Source organism: Saimiri boliviensis, chromosome 4 (genome assembly GCF_048565385.1).
Source record: "Saimiri boliviensis isolate mSaiBol1 chromosome 4, mSaiBol1.pri, whole genome shotgun sequence".
NCBI classification, from domain to species: Eukaryota; Metazoa; Chordata; class Mammalia; order Primates; family Cebidae; genus Saimiri; species Saimiri boliviensis.
The window spans coordinates 154,270,988-154,285,228 of NC_133452.1; positions in this window are offsets into that span (position 1 = coordinate 154,270,988).

The following is a 14,241-nucleotide window of genomic DNA, read 5'->3' on the forward strand; positions in this document are numbered from 1 at the left end:
AACGGTGAAACCCCATCTCTACTAAAAAAAATAATAAATAAATAAATAAATAAATAAATAAATAAATAAATAAAAAGCTAGGCATTGTGGCATGCACCTGTAGTCCCAGCTACTTGGGAGGCTGAGGCAGGAGAATGGCTTGAACCCAGATGCGAAGGTTGCAGTGAGCTGAGATCACACCACTGTACTCCAGCCTGGCAACAGAGCAAGACTCCATCTCAAAAAAAACAAGTGTATATATAAATATAAATATAAATATAAATATATATATATGTGTGTGTGTGTGTGTGTGTGTATGTGTATATGTATATATATGTATATATGTATATATATATATGGATCTTTATTACATTCGTCTAATTCTGGACCTTCCATGTTCTCAGGTGGGGTTTCTCCCAAAGCAAACACCATCCCCTAGAGATAAAAGAGTTCGGCCTGTTTACTGAAGGCGAGAATGACATTATCTTAGGAACTTTCCTTTGCATCGCCCCAACCCAGCAGAAAGGACATGGGAGTGAGTGGGTACATTATAAAGCAGAAACTAGAAAACAGGTTTATGGAGCAGTGACTGTAATCCCTGTTAAAAGAAAAACTTGAGAAAAAATCAATTTAACAGAGTGTATTTGAGCAAAACCAATTCATGAATTGGGCAGCACTCAAAACTGGAAGGGGTTCAGGCAGCTCCACTCCAGGCATATGAGCAGTGAGCTTTTATAGGCTGAGCCTGCTGGCAAAGTTCAGAAATTACTTGATTGCTACAGCTAGGCATTTGCCTTATTTGGCGATGGTTTGATGGGAGGTTCCTGGCTATACAACCACTGGACTGGTTGTTTGTGACTGGCTGAGGCTGATGTTGTTGTGGGTTTTTGTTGTTGTTTTTGTATTTTCTTTAAAGTAAGTTACAAGAAATGCCTCTAAGTTTTGGGTTCCTTAATTAAGAGTTCCTGGTGCAGAGACAGCCTTAGGCTAATGGCCTTCTTATTTGCTTTAATATCCCCAGTGAACCACAAAAAAAGGCAAACAGGGACTTACTACATTGTAGAATAACAAAAGTTTTTAAGCTGAAAAGGTCGAGAGTATTTTAGACCAACTTCCTCATCTAAAATATGAGAAGATCAAATTCCTCTTGAGGAAAGATAAAGTAAACATACTTTTCCTTATTCTTTCTGCTAAGTACAACTGAAACCTGATATAGTTTGGGTGTTTGTGCCCTCCAAATCTCATGCTGAAATGTCACCCCCAGGGTTGGTGGTGGCAGCTGGTTGGAGATGTTTGGATCATGGGAGCCAATCCCTCATATGGCTTCATGCCATTCCCTGTAATGCATGAGTTCCCACTCTACTAATTCACTTGCAAGCTGGTTGTTTAAAACAGGCTGGCATCTCTCTCGTTCCCTCTCTCGCCATGTGACATCTGCTCCCCCTTCACCTCCCATCATGAGTAAAAGCTTACTGAGGCTTCACCAGAAGCCAGGAGATGCTGGTGCCCTGTCTGTACACCCTGCAGAACCATAAGCCAAATGAATCCCTTTTCTTTATAAATGAGCAAGTCTTGGTTATTTCTTTATAGCAATGTGAAATGGAGTAATGCAAAGCCCCTGGACATTATATGGAAGACAAACGTAAGAAGACTCTGAAAGATGGCGATAAGAAAGTGGACCAGTGAGTGGGCCTTGAGATCCAAGGAACAATGCAGTGATGAGTTTCTCAGTTTTCTTTTCACCTCATATATTCCAAACCCAGAGCTAAAGAAGCCGGTAACTCTGAAACTTCAACAGTCACAGCCAAAAAAGACCCAAACAAAAGCTTACTCTCCGCCTGGCGTGGTGGCTCACACCTGTAATCCCAGCACTTTGGGAGGCCAAGGTGGGTGGATCACCTGAGGTTACGAGTTTGAGATCAGCCTGACCAACGTGGTGAAACCCCGTCTCTACTAAAAATACAAAAACTTAACCAGGCGTGATGGCACACGCCTGTGATCCCAACTTGGAAGGCTGAGCAGGAGAATCACTTTAACTTGGGAGGCGGAGGTTGCAGGGAGCCAAGATTGCACCACTGCACTTCAGCGTGGGCAATAAAACCAGAACTTATCTCAAAAAAAAAACAAAAAACAAAAAACTAAACACGAGCCTGGGCGATATAGAGAGAACCTGTCACTACAAATTTATTTTTAAATTAGCCAGGTATAGCAGTGTGCACTTACAGTCATAGCTACTGGGGAGGCTGAGATGGGAGGATCGCTTGAGCCCAGGAGGTCGAGGCTGCACTGAGCTGTGATCCCACCACTGCACTCCAACCTGGGTAACAGAGCTAGACCCTGTCTCAAAAAACAAAAACAAAAAAACACCCAAAAACTAAACACACAACTTAGGCAAATCTTATGACCCAGCCATTCATTACTCCTGGACATTTATCCCAGAGAAATGAAACCTTAATGTTCATGCAAAAACGTGTACATGAATGTTTGTAGCAGTTTTATTTTAAATGCCTCACAAAGGAAGTTTGGAAGTTTGATAGGATACCAATAGTCCTTGAGTATTTATTCAACATTAACTTTTTAACAGAAGGTAGACTTGGTTACCTTTATTATTTCAAATCTAAAGTACTATAATTTAATGCAAAAAAATTGTTCCCTTGTTTTGTTTTGTTTTGTTTGTTTTTGACGCGGGGTCTCTCTCTGTTGCCCAGGCTGGAGTGCGGTGGTGCAGTCTCAGCTCACTGTAACCTCAACATCCCAGGATTGGGTAATCCTCTCACCTCAGCCTCCCAAGTAGCTGGGACTACAGGCGCATGCTGCCACACCCTGCTAATTTTTGCATTTTTTGTAGAGACAGGGTTTCACCCTGTTGGCCAGGCTGATCTCGAACTCCTGACCTCAGGTGATCTACCCACTTCTGCCTCCCATAGTGCTGAGATTATAGGCACCAGCCACTGGGCCCAGATTAAAGAACCATTTTCTAGGCTGCTGAGAAAACACAAAGAGCCCCTGGCATTTAAAAGCCTCATGTGAGAGGCCAAGATAGATAAGCCTGGACCCTGGAGACAACTCCCATAAGTCCAGGGGCTTATGGGAAGGACCATACAGTTCAGAATGAACTGAGAGGAGGTGACCTGAACATCAGCCGTGATGCCCAGAGTCACAGGTGAGTTGTGGAATTTGTCGAAGGGAATCTAAGGTGAAACTCTAAGTGAATAGATTGATCCTCTAATCCGGGGGGTTCAGGGAAGACCTTTGTTCTGAAAGTGAAAAGGGATGGTGAGAATGGATGGAGACAGGCAGGCGGAGTGACGAGACTGCGTGCTTCAAGGTCACTGGGCCTCCGGGGGAAGATGCATCTCTTTTGCAGAGCTCAATGGGGCTTTCCAGTCATTTGCCATTTCCAATCCAGATTCTTTCTTTTATGTGTTGAAAGTTTGTTCAAGTTTCTTATTAAGTATGTGTATGGTTACAAGTCCCCACCCACTGCCCTTTCAAATAGTCGTCATTTCTGCCTGAGGGAAGGAACGTGGCCCTTGTGTACAGTTCATAGTTGCTTAGTCCTGTCCTCAGATGTTTCCAGTGCAATGCTCGACCACTTGGGGACAGAGGCATTAAACCCTTTAAAATATATTGCCCTTTTGGCCGGGCGCGGTGGCTCAAGCCTGTAATCCCAGCACTTTGGGAGGCCGAGGCGGGTGGATCACAAGGTCAAGAGATCGAGACCATCTTGGTCAACATGGTGAAACCCCGTCTCTACTAAAAATACAAAAAAAATAGCTGGGCATGGTGGTGCGTGCCTGTAATCCCAGCTACTCAGGAGGCTGAGGCAGGAGAATTGCCTGAACCCAGGAGGCGGAAGTTGCGGTGAGCCGAGATCGCGCCATTGCACTCCAGCCTGGGTAACAAGAGCGAAACTCCGTCTCAAAAAAAAAAAAAAAAAAAAATGTATATATATATATATATATATATATATATATATATATATTGCCCTTCTTTTATTCTCTACAGCATTTGATGACCTATTTCACTGAAGTTCTTTTGATCTTTCTACTCCTAAGAAGAGATAGATATAGATAGATGACAGATAGATAGAGAGAGAGATAGATAGCTTTTTTTCTTTTTAATTATCTTTTCTTTTTTGAGACAGTGTCTCTCTGTCACTCAGGCTGCAGTGCAGTGGTGTGAACACTGCTCACTGCAGCCTCCACCTCTCATGCTCCAGCAATCCTGTGGCCTCAGCCTCCCAAAGAGTGGAGACTATAGGCATGCACCATCACACCTGGCTAATTTTTGTATGTTTTGTAGAGATGAAGTCTCGCCATGTTGTCCAGGCTGGTCTTGAACTCCTGGGCTCAAGTGACCTGCCCGCTTTGGCCTCCCAAAGTGTTGGGATTACAAGTCTGAGCTACTGCATCTGGCCAGATAGATATTTTAAACTCAGTATTTGTCTACCTTTCTTCTTCAGTAGAATCTAAATGTGCCCAGTGGCTGCTAATTACACACCTGTGTAGGATGGAACTTATCCTTCATGTCTGCCTATTTCTCTCGTTAAATCATATTCTCATTCTGAAAACTTACCTTGTAAGGCAGACAACCAAAGCACAGGGTACTTATCTCTTCTTAGTCTTTTTCTAATCCAAACATTTAGACTTCTTTCTGCCCACCCCTGGGCAGTAACACCCTCATCAATTTCCTCTTAATGGACTAGAATGCACTGTAACTATCCCCATCAACAATCACATCTGTTAAGGATTGCAGAGTGCCATTGTTGTACATGGAAAGCATTTCATTTGAGCCACCAAAAGTTTACTAACGTGTGACCAATACAGGCGTTTGCAAACTCCAGGCTCTGAACAAATTAGATTCCAAAGCAAGGGTCAAAGTGCCCTCTAGTGGTACACACAGCACACTACACCACAGCATCCCAGTTCCAGAGGAGAGAACCAAATTCCAAAGATAATGACTGGCCTGTTTGAATCCTATTTTCTGTTTCTTCCAGAAACCCTGAGGTTCAGACAGGATATGACACATGAAAGTTTAAGTTAATTAAAATAGGTTGCTGACATCTAAGACCAGGAAGAAATACTGAGTACGGAGAGGCTATATCCACTTCCATTCTGTGCTGTGGATAATAATCCTTCACATTTCTTGCCAGTCTGCCCCCAAAATTGAGTTCTGGTAGCAATTTTTTAGCCAGAAGTGACACAACTTGATTGGTTGATGATTTATTACACGGTACCCCAGAGCAAGCATCTCTGCTAAGCCACTTCCTCAATTTGGTGACAAGTAACCAACTATCTGGAATGACCAAGAACTTTTCCCTTCCAAATTCTTTGAGAAATGTGGGGTGTAAATTTGACTATTCAAGTTCTTTTGATGTATGTATCAAGAATGTTCAATTTACATAAGTATTTTAAAATCCGGTATAAATTATAGTTGATTGGGAACTTGTAATAATTGAGTCTTGACATAAGAGACAGAAGAGACAGTGTAATGCTCAGGAAATAATACTGGCCAGAAAGCAAGGAGATTTGGACTCCACAATATGGTGTCTGCCATGAACTAGGTGACTTTGGACAAGTCCTTTAATATCTCTGACCTCAGTTTCCCCATTAACAAATGAAAGAACAGGACTAATAATTTCTAAGCTTTTTTTTTTTTAGCTCTATAATGATCTAATTTATAAAAACTCTTAGAGTGTTATATTAATATTTGAAATATTTTGGGGGGATTTCGTGTGCATTTCCTTAGTTAACCCCAGGGTACCCTCCCTTAGCCCACTCCTAATTAAAAACCAAGATTCAGGATGGGCACAGTGTCTCAATCCCAGCACTTTGGGAGGCTGAGGCTGGTGGATTGCTTGAGCCAGGAGTTCAAGATTAGCCTGGCCAACATGTCAAACCCCATCTCTGCTAAAAATAAAAAAAAAAAATTAACCAAACATGGTGGCACACCCCTGTCGGGAAGCTGAGGCATGAGAATCGTTTGAACCCAAGAGGTACAGGTTGCAGTGAGCTGAGATTGTGCCACTGGATGCACTCAGCCTGGGAGACAGAACAAGACTTTGTAAAAAAAAAAAAAAAATATATATATATATATATATATATATATGCATGCATATTCAAAGTACTAGTCTAACTAAGGGTGAGAAAGATGAGGATCAGCCCATGGAACATGCTTTTGCTGTCCGTGAATCCCGGAAATACAGGGGCTGGGGAAAGGAAAAAGAGGAGATAGAGAGGTGAGTTACTCAAATGAGAAAAAGGGCCAGGACAGGTGGAGGTAGGAGGTCTCAGAGAGAAGTGGGAAGGAAGAGCCTCAAAAGGACAAGCTTCCACGTGTGTCCACACACCAGCTCATCACCACAGCCCAGCCCCGGGCACAAGTGTCTCTCCTGAATCGAGGGGAGGATGTGCTTGCCTCCTGGGGGCTGGGGACCTGAAGAAGCATTTATTTGGCCCCCTCCCCCTGATTACAGAGGCACTAAAGAGAAGAAGTTGGGAGCAACTGCACAAGGAGGGCAGGGCTCTGCCACTGCTACTCACAGATGCCAGAACTTTCGTGTGCAGGTATACTCAGTAATGCTGCTATTAGGAACAGAGAGACGTGCACATCCGTTTTTATCAATCCATCAGGTGTTAGCACAATCTATTTCCTTGTTAACATAGGAAGTAGCTTCTGCTTGTTGAAATCATTTCCTCTCTTGATTAAATTAATTATGCCTAAGAATCGGAGGCTTCAGTGATCACTGAGAATTCTTCCAAATGTGAAACATAGTTATTCTGACATTTCAAAGCTCGGGTTATTGTATGTTGGGGCTAACGTTAGGCTTCGGTGTACTAGAATTCTATTACGTGAAACATTACTTTAAATGAGTAACTCACCACCTGAAACATGGAATTCCTTCTTTGATATGCAACACTGTGTGCAGTCAGGGTTTTGCACTGAATCTCTCAGGCCACCCGTGGCGGCTCACACCTGTAATCCCAGCAATTTGGGAGGTGCCAAAGTGGGAAGATAGCTTGATTCCAAGAGTTCAAGACCAACCTCGGCTACATGGCAAAACCTTGTCTCTACAAAAAATCCAAAATGTTAGCCAGGCACAGTGGCATGTGCCTGTAGTACCAGCTACTAGGGAGGCTGAGGCAGGAGGATCATTTAAGCCTGGAAGTTTGAAGTTGCAATGAGCTGTAATCGCACCACTGCACTCTAGCCTGGGCAAGGCAGTGAGATCCTTTCCCTCCAACCCCCGAAAAATTAAAAAATTAACTGGAGCCAGTCACGGTGGCTCATGCCTATGATCCCAGCACTTTGGGAGGCTGAGGTGGGTGGATCCCAGCACTTTGGGAGGCTGAAGTGGGTGGATCCCAGCACTTTGGGAGGCTGAGTTCGAGACCAGCCTGACCAATATGGTGAAACCCCATCTTTAAAAACAAATTAAAAAATTAATTAATTAGATAATTAGTTAACTGGACATGGTGGCACACACCTGTAGTTCCAGGTACTCAAGAGGCTAACTTGAAAGGATCCCTTGAGCCTAGGAGTTCAAGGCTGTAGTGAGCTGTGATTGTACCACTGCACTCCAGCCTGGGCAACAGAGCAAGACCCTGTCTCAAAAAACGAAAAGTCTGTATATGAAGCTATCCACCAGAGGCAGGGCAGATGCCAGAATGTGTTTTAGCATTAAGTCAATGTATTAAACAAATACATTCAATCAAATATAGCACTAAACTACAAAACAAGTAAAGGCAGTCTTATAGAGGAAGCAAGGTGCAGCCAAAAAGATGAGGTGGTTTCATCACTAAAGGGAGAGCGAGTAAATATGCTTATTTGTAAGTGTTCAGGTTTTCCAAGGAAGACTTCTTAAAACACAGGAAATTCATTTGATGACATTGTGCTTGTTTTTAAGGCGGAGGGCAGGGGCATGTTGAAAGAAGGCAGAGAAAGTAAAACCCTCTGGCTGGATAAAAAGAGCTGTTTCCAGGGCAACATTGCTTTCCTCCAAGGGAGGAAGCAATGCCGTGGATTTAAAGGACACAGCATTTAGGAATGCAACAGGAGAGGCGAGAGAGCGCAGAGGTAGAGGCAAGGCCCTTGGTCAAACTGAGAAATGGGAAGAGTGGGGTTTAAGTCTTGGAGTTGCTCTGTTTCATGCTGTGAATTGCCTTATCCACCCGTGGCTCCCCAGTCCCTGTCCCAGCTCACAGACCCTTCGTGCTTGCATTCTCTCTTCTCTGTCCCATAGAATTTCAGCTCACAAAAAGATCAGAGACACACTAAATAAAAATCCTTACTTTTCACAGAGGCTTTGGCATTTTAACATAAGAGAAAGGTTTTGGCCGGACGTGGTGGCTCACGGCTGTAATCCCAGCACTTTGGGAGGCCAAGGCGGGAAGATCACTTGAGGTCAGGAGTTCAAGACCAGCCTGGCCAACATGGCTAAACCCTGTCTCTATTAAAAATACAAAAAATTAGCCAGGCGCAGTGGCACACGCCTGTAATTCCAACTGGTTGGGAGGCCGCAGCAGGAGAATCACTTGAACCCAGGAAGTGGAGGTTGCAATGAGCTGAGATCATACCACCGCACTGCAGCCTGAGCAACAGAGTGAGACTCTGTCTCAAAAAATAAAAGGCTTATGCTAGAATTTCCCCAAGGACAGCCAGTGCTGCTTCTCCCAGGGGTCTCGGTGGAAGGAGCCCCAGACAGGGAGAGTGGAATCTGTATGAAGCCCCTGTTTTATCTTTAACACGTGTGCACATTTTCACAATACTTGTTCATACACCTGAGTTCGTTTTCACATAAAATAATGTTAACAATGATGATATTATATTACAACTTCTGTTTATTAAATGCTGTGTGGAGCATAGGCATAAAGACTATGACATTTGTGGTCACCAACCTTTTTGGCACCAGGGACCAATTTCATGGAGGAGAATTTTTCCATGGGCAGGGATGGGGGATGGTGTCAGGATGATTCAAGAGCATTACATTTATTGGGCACTTTATTTCTATTATTATTACATTGGAAGATATAATGAAATAATTATACACAACTCGCCAGAATGTAGAATTGGTGGGAGCCCTGGGTTCATCTTCTTGCAATGGGACAGTTCCATCCAGGGGTGATGGGAGACGGTGACAGATCACCAGGCCCTAGATTCTCATAAGGAGTGCACAGCCTAGATGCCCTACATGCGCCTGTGAGAACCTAATGCCCACTGACCTGACAGATGCTGAGCTCAGGTGGTAATGCTCACTTCCTGCTGTGTGGCCCGGTTCCTAATGGGCCGTGAACAGGTACCAGTCCACAGCCTGGGGGCTGGGGACTTCTGATATCCATTATCTTGTTTAATCTTTTTTGTTTTTTGGGTTTTGTTTTGTTTTGTTTTTGAGATGAAGTCTTGCTCTGTCACCCAGGCTGGAGTACAGTGGCGCAATCTGGGCTCACTGCAACCTCCGCCTCCCAGGTTCAAGTGATTCTCCTGCCTCAGCCTCCTGAGTAGCTGGGATTACAGGTGTGTGTGTATGCCATCACACCCAGCTAATTTTTGCATTTTTAGTAGAGTTAAGGTTTCACCACGTTGGCCAGGCTGGTCTCGAATTCCTAACCTCAAGTGATCTGCCTGCCTCGGCCTCCCGAAGTGTTGGGATTACAGGTGTGAGTCACTGCGCCCAGCCTAGCCCTTTTAAGAAGAGACACCAGAGAGCTAGCATGCTCTCTCTCTATCTTACTCTACCACTTTCTCTCTCTCTCTTTCTCTCTCTCACACTCTCTCTCTCAATACTCTGTGAGGACACAGCAAGAAGGCATCTGTCTGCAATCCAGGAAGAAAGCCCTCATGAGAAATCAATTCAGCTGGATCCTTGATCTCAGACTTCCTGCTCTCCAGAACTATGAGAGACAAATTTCTGAAATGTGTCCTCTCATGGACTCAAGCAGTAAATTTTAATACTGCAGCCTTCACACTGGGGTGCATGTACCCCTGGGCTATGCGAAGGTATTCCAAGGGATACACAGGCACAGATCATTCTAAAAGGGAATCCATTTCCATCAATATGTTCAACTTGCATCCACTCTCTTTTCTGAAACTGACCTGAGAATACCAGTGATAGAAAGTCAGTTTCTTTTTTCATTCCTGCTCTCTTATCAGTGCACAAATAAGGTTCCCAGCTTCCCAAAAGAGAGGCATCCTTCTAGCTGGGTGCGGCGGCTCATGCCTGTAATCTCAGCACCTTGGGAGGCCGAGGCAAGTGGATCAGGAGGTCAGGAGATTGAGACTATCCTGGCTAACATGGTGAAACCCCAACTCTACTAAAAGTACAAAAAAGTAGCCAAGCATGGTGGCACATACCTGTAGTCCCAGCTACCCGGAAGACTGAGGCAAGAGAATTGCTTGAACCCAGGAGGCGGAGTTTGCAGTGAGCCAAGATCACACCACTGCACTGTAGCCTGGGCGACAGAGTGAAACAAGAAAGAAAGAAAGAGAGAGAGAGAAGGAAGGAAGAAAGGAAGGAAGGAAAGGAGGGAAGGAGGGAGGGAGGGAAGGAAGGGAAGGAAGGCATGCCTCATGCCCAACCCATCTTCACGGTGTTGCATTGCCCTGGCATATAGAATCTCCAGATGCTCTTTGAAACATTCATATAGGTATTGGGAAAGGGGATGCTTCTTATCAACGGGTACAAACCGTTTAGCAACTTGGATTTCTAAATATTTGCTTTCAAGGAAAAAAATAGGACCTGATGAAGATGTTGTTAGCTGGTCGATCACTGTAAGTTAGTGCTTGTTATAGACAGATCACCATTAGACTTTTAACACACAATTCCGAAAGAGTTCAAAGAATTGAGGAACATTTCTCTGGGATTCTGTTGCTTGTTTCTTTAGTCTCACTTTGTTGTCCAGGCTAAAGTGCGGTGGCACAATCATAGCTCACTGCAACCTTGGACTTTTGGGTTCGAGGGATCGATTCTTCAGCCTCAGCCTCCTGGGTAGATGGGACTACAGTTGCACATAACCACACCTGGCTAATTTTTTAATTTTCTTCCAGATACGGGTTCTTACTATGTTGCCCAAGCTAGTCTCAAACTCTTGGGCTCCGGCAATCTTCCAGCACTTGGTCTTGCAAAATGCTGGGATTACTCATGAGCCACCATGCCTGGCCCTTGAGTGACATTTTTCTAACAAAACTGCTTTTATTCTCATCTGCCTGTGTGACCAGTTTCCATAACTTCTATCTAGAAAGACAAACATAATAATAGGAATAAAATCACTCTGAACTCTGCCTCATCTTAGCAATAACCAATACTCACTCAGGCGGGGTGCAGTGGCTCATACTTATAATCCCAGCACTTTGGGAGGCAGAATCAGGCAGATCGCTTGAGCCCAGAGGGTTCGAAACTAGCATGGGCAACCTGGCAAAACACCATCTCTATAAAAGTATACAAAAATTATCCAGGCATGGTGGCAAGCACCTGTAGTTTCAGCTACTCGAGAGGCTGATGTGGGAGGATGGTTTGAGCCTGGGGATCAGTGGAGGCTGCAGTGCACTGTGACAGCACCACTGCACTCCAGCCAGAACAACAGAGTGAGACCCCGCCTCACAAAGTATATATGTTCATTCATGGATACATGAACGTGGGAAGTAGAATCTTAAAGTTTCCTTTCTTGTTAAAGAATAAGTATGCTAATAACTTTGTTAAGCCCTATCCTATGTAGCTGTTAGACATCATGCTTATAGGCACATAGTATATTCTCTGTCCTTGTACTTTAACCAAGATATCTGTGCTGGACGTGCTCACAGGCATGTCCCAGCTCACCATTGGTTTTACCTGTTTGGAAAAGTTTTAAGTTGTTAGCCAATCGGGTTTTAGTTTAGATTGTGAGTTCTGACTCCAGCCAGCAGAGATCAGACACAGCAGTAAGGATGACCCCAAATGCATAAGGGATAATTGTGTGTGTTTTCCTTTGTTCATTGTACTCTCGTGGCATGATGGCTAACGAGGGTACCCTTCCTGCAGTCCAGGAAGTAAAAACTGCGTTGCTGAAAGATCCTTTGTCTCAGTGCTAATTTTTTCTTTGCAGCATTGAGCATCTATTTCCAACATCTATTTCCAACAATGAATTAGAAGGGAAGTGGGAAGGAAGCCCCATTTATCTGTGCAGGGCTTCACATGAATTCCAGTTCTTTCGTTTTGACCATCTGGAAGGTTTGCTCTTCCCCAGCTCTCTTTGAAGTTAGATGTGGCCCTGGGACCGGCATGGCCTAACGAGGTGCAAATGGAGGTGACATGTATGATTTCCAGGCGGAGACTTTAGAGCCAGTGCACAGTTTGCCACATTCCGTTTCTCCTGCCTCAGTGGTCATGGGTGCAGACATTGAGAGGAAGCCTGCAGAAGCCTGGGTCCCAGGGTAGCCATGAGGGGCAAAGCATCTTGCTGGGTGGAACAGTACTGTGAGCAAGAACCACACTTGTTTGGCATCATGCATCCAAGTATAATCCAGCCCACGGTGCATCCAGTAAAAGCTGCCTCTTCAAGAAATGTTACTTCTGATGTTGAATAGTTATGTAGATGTGTAATTTACTTAAATTGTTTTGATCAGTTGTGTCTAATAAATGTTGCAACTATAATTACCACCCCCCCAAAAAAAAGTTTTAACAATTAGATCATTATAGTCACAGGAAATAGTGAAACATTAATTTCAATGTATTATATAGAAAATAATGAAACATGAATAAATTGAAATTAATGTTTCATTATTTCCTGTAACTATAATGATATAATTGTTAAAAAATTTCTTTGAGATGGAGTCACACTCTGTCACCCAGGCTGGAGTGTAATGGCGTGATCTCGGCTTGCTATTGTAGAGCCTAAGATTGGCCCTTTCAGATGTCTTTTCAGGCTTTTTTGCACTTTCTTCCTTTCTTTTTTTCTTTTTTCTTTTTTTTTTTTTTTTTTGAGATGGAGTTTCCCTCTTTTACCCAGGCTAGAGTGAAGTGCCTTGATCTCAATTCACTGCAACCTCACCTCCCAAGTAGCTGCGATTATCAGCACCCACCATCACGCTCTGCTAATTTGTGTGTGTGTGTGTGTGTGTGTGTGTGTGTGTGTGTGTGTAGGTATATATATATATATATATATATATATATATATATATATATATATTAGAAAGTGATTTATTTAAAGAGAGAGAAACAAGAGAAGGAGAGAGAAAGAAACAGCTGACTCTCACACTGAGTGAGCAAATCCAGAAAGATGGGATCCAGAAGGGGAAAGCAGCTTCCACACTGAGTGGAAGGGAATAAAGCAGGCGTCCCCAAACTTTTTACACAGGGGGCCAGTTCACTGTCCCTCAGACCGTTGGACGGCCGCCACATACTGTGCTCCTCTCACTGACCACCAGTGAAAGAGGTGCCCCTTCCTGAAGTGCGGCGGGGGGCCGGATAAATGGCCTCAGGATGCCGTAGTTTGGGGACGCCTGGAATAGAGAAAGAGATGGAGTTTAGGAGGGGAAGACAGGCTTCCACAAGCGAGTGTGGAAGGGGACTCCAGAGAGAAAATCCAGGATAGAGAAAAACAGCTTCCACAAAGGGAGTGTTCGTGGAAGGGGCTCCAAACACCGAGTCCAATTTTTGTATTTTTAGTAGAGACGGGTTTCATCATGTTGGCCAGGCTGGTCTTGACCTCCTGACCTCAAGAGATCCACCTGCCTTGGCCTCCCAAAATGCTGGAATTACAGGCATGAGCCACTGTGCCCTGCCAGGCTTTTGCACTTTTGAAGACCTAATGGCTCATCTCCCAGGAGCCTCTGACTCTTGACTCAACTGTCCTGTGGTTCCCCACCTGCATGCAGGCTCAGGTCACAGGGACTGTTTTCCACACCTCTATGACTGCATCCCCAGCCAATCAGCAGCACCATTCCCCTGCCTGCCAAACTATTCTTGAAAAATGTGAGACTCTGAATTTTCAGAGAGACGATTTGAGTAATAAAACTCCAGTCTCCTGGTCAACCAGCTCTGCGTGATTTAAATCCTTTCTCTATGGCAGTTCCCCTGTCTTGATAAATCTGCTCCATCTGGGCAGCAGGCAAGGAAAACCCCTACCCTTCCTGGACTCCAGTATCTTTTATTCTGCTTTTTACTTCTTTTTTTTTTTTTTTTTTTTTTTTTTTTTGAGATGGAGTTTCGCTCTTGTTACCCAGGCTGGAGTGCAATGGCTCGATCTCGGCTCACCGCAACCTCCGCCTCCTGGGTTCAGGCAGTCT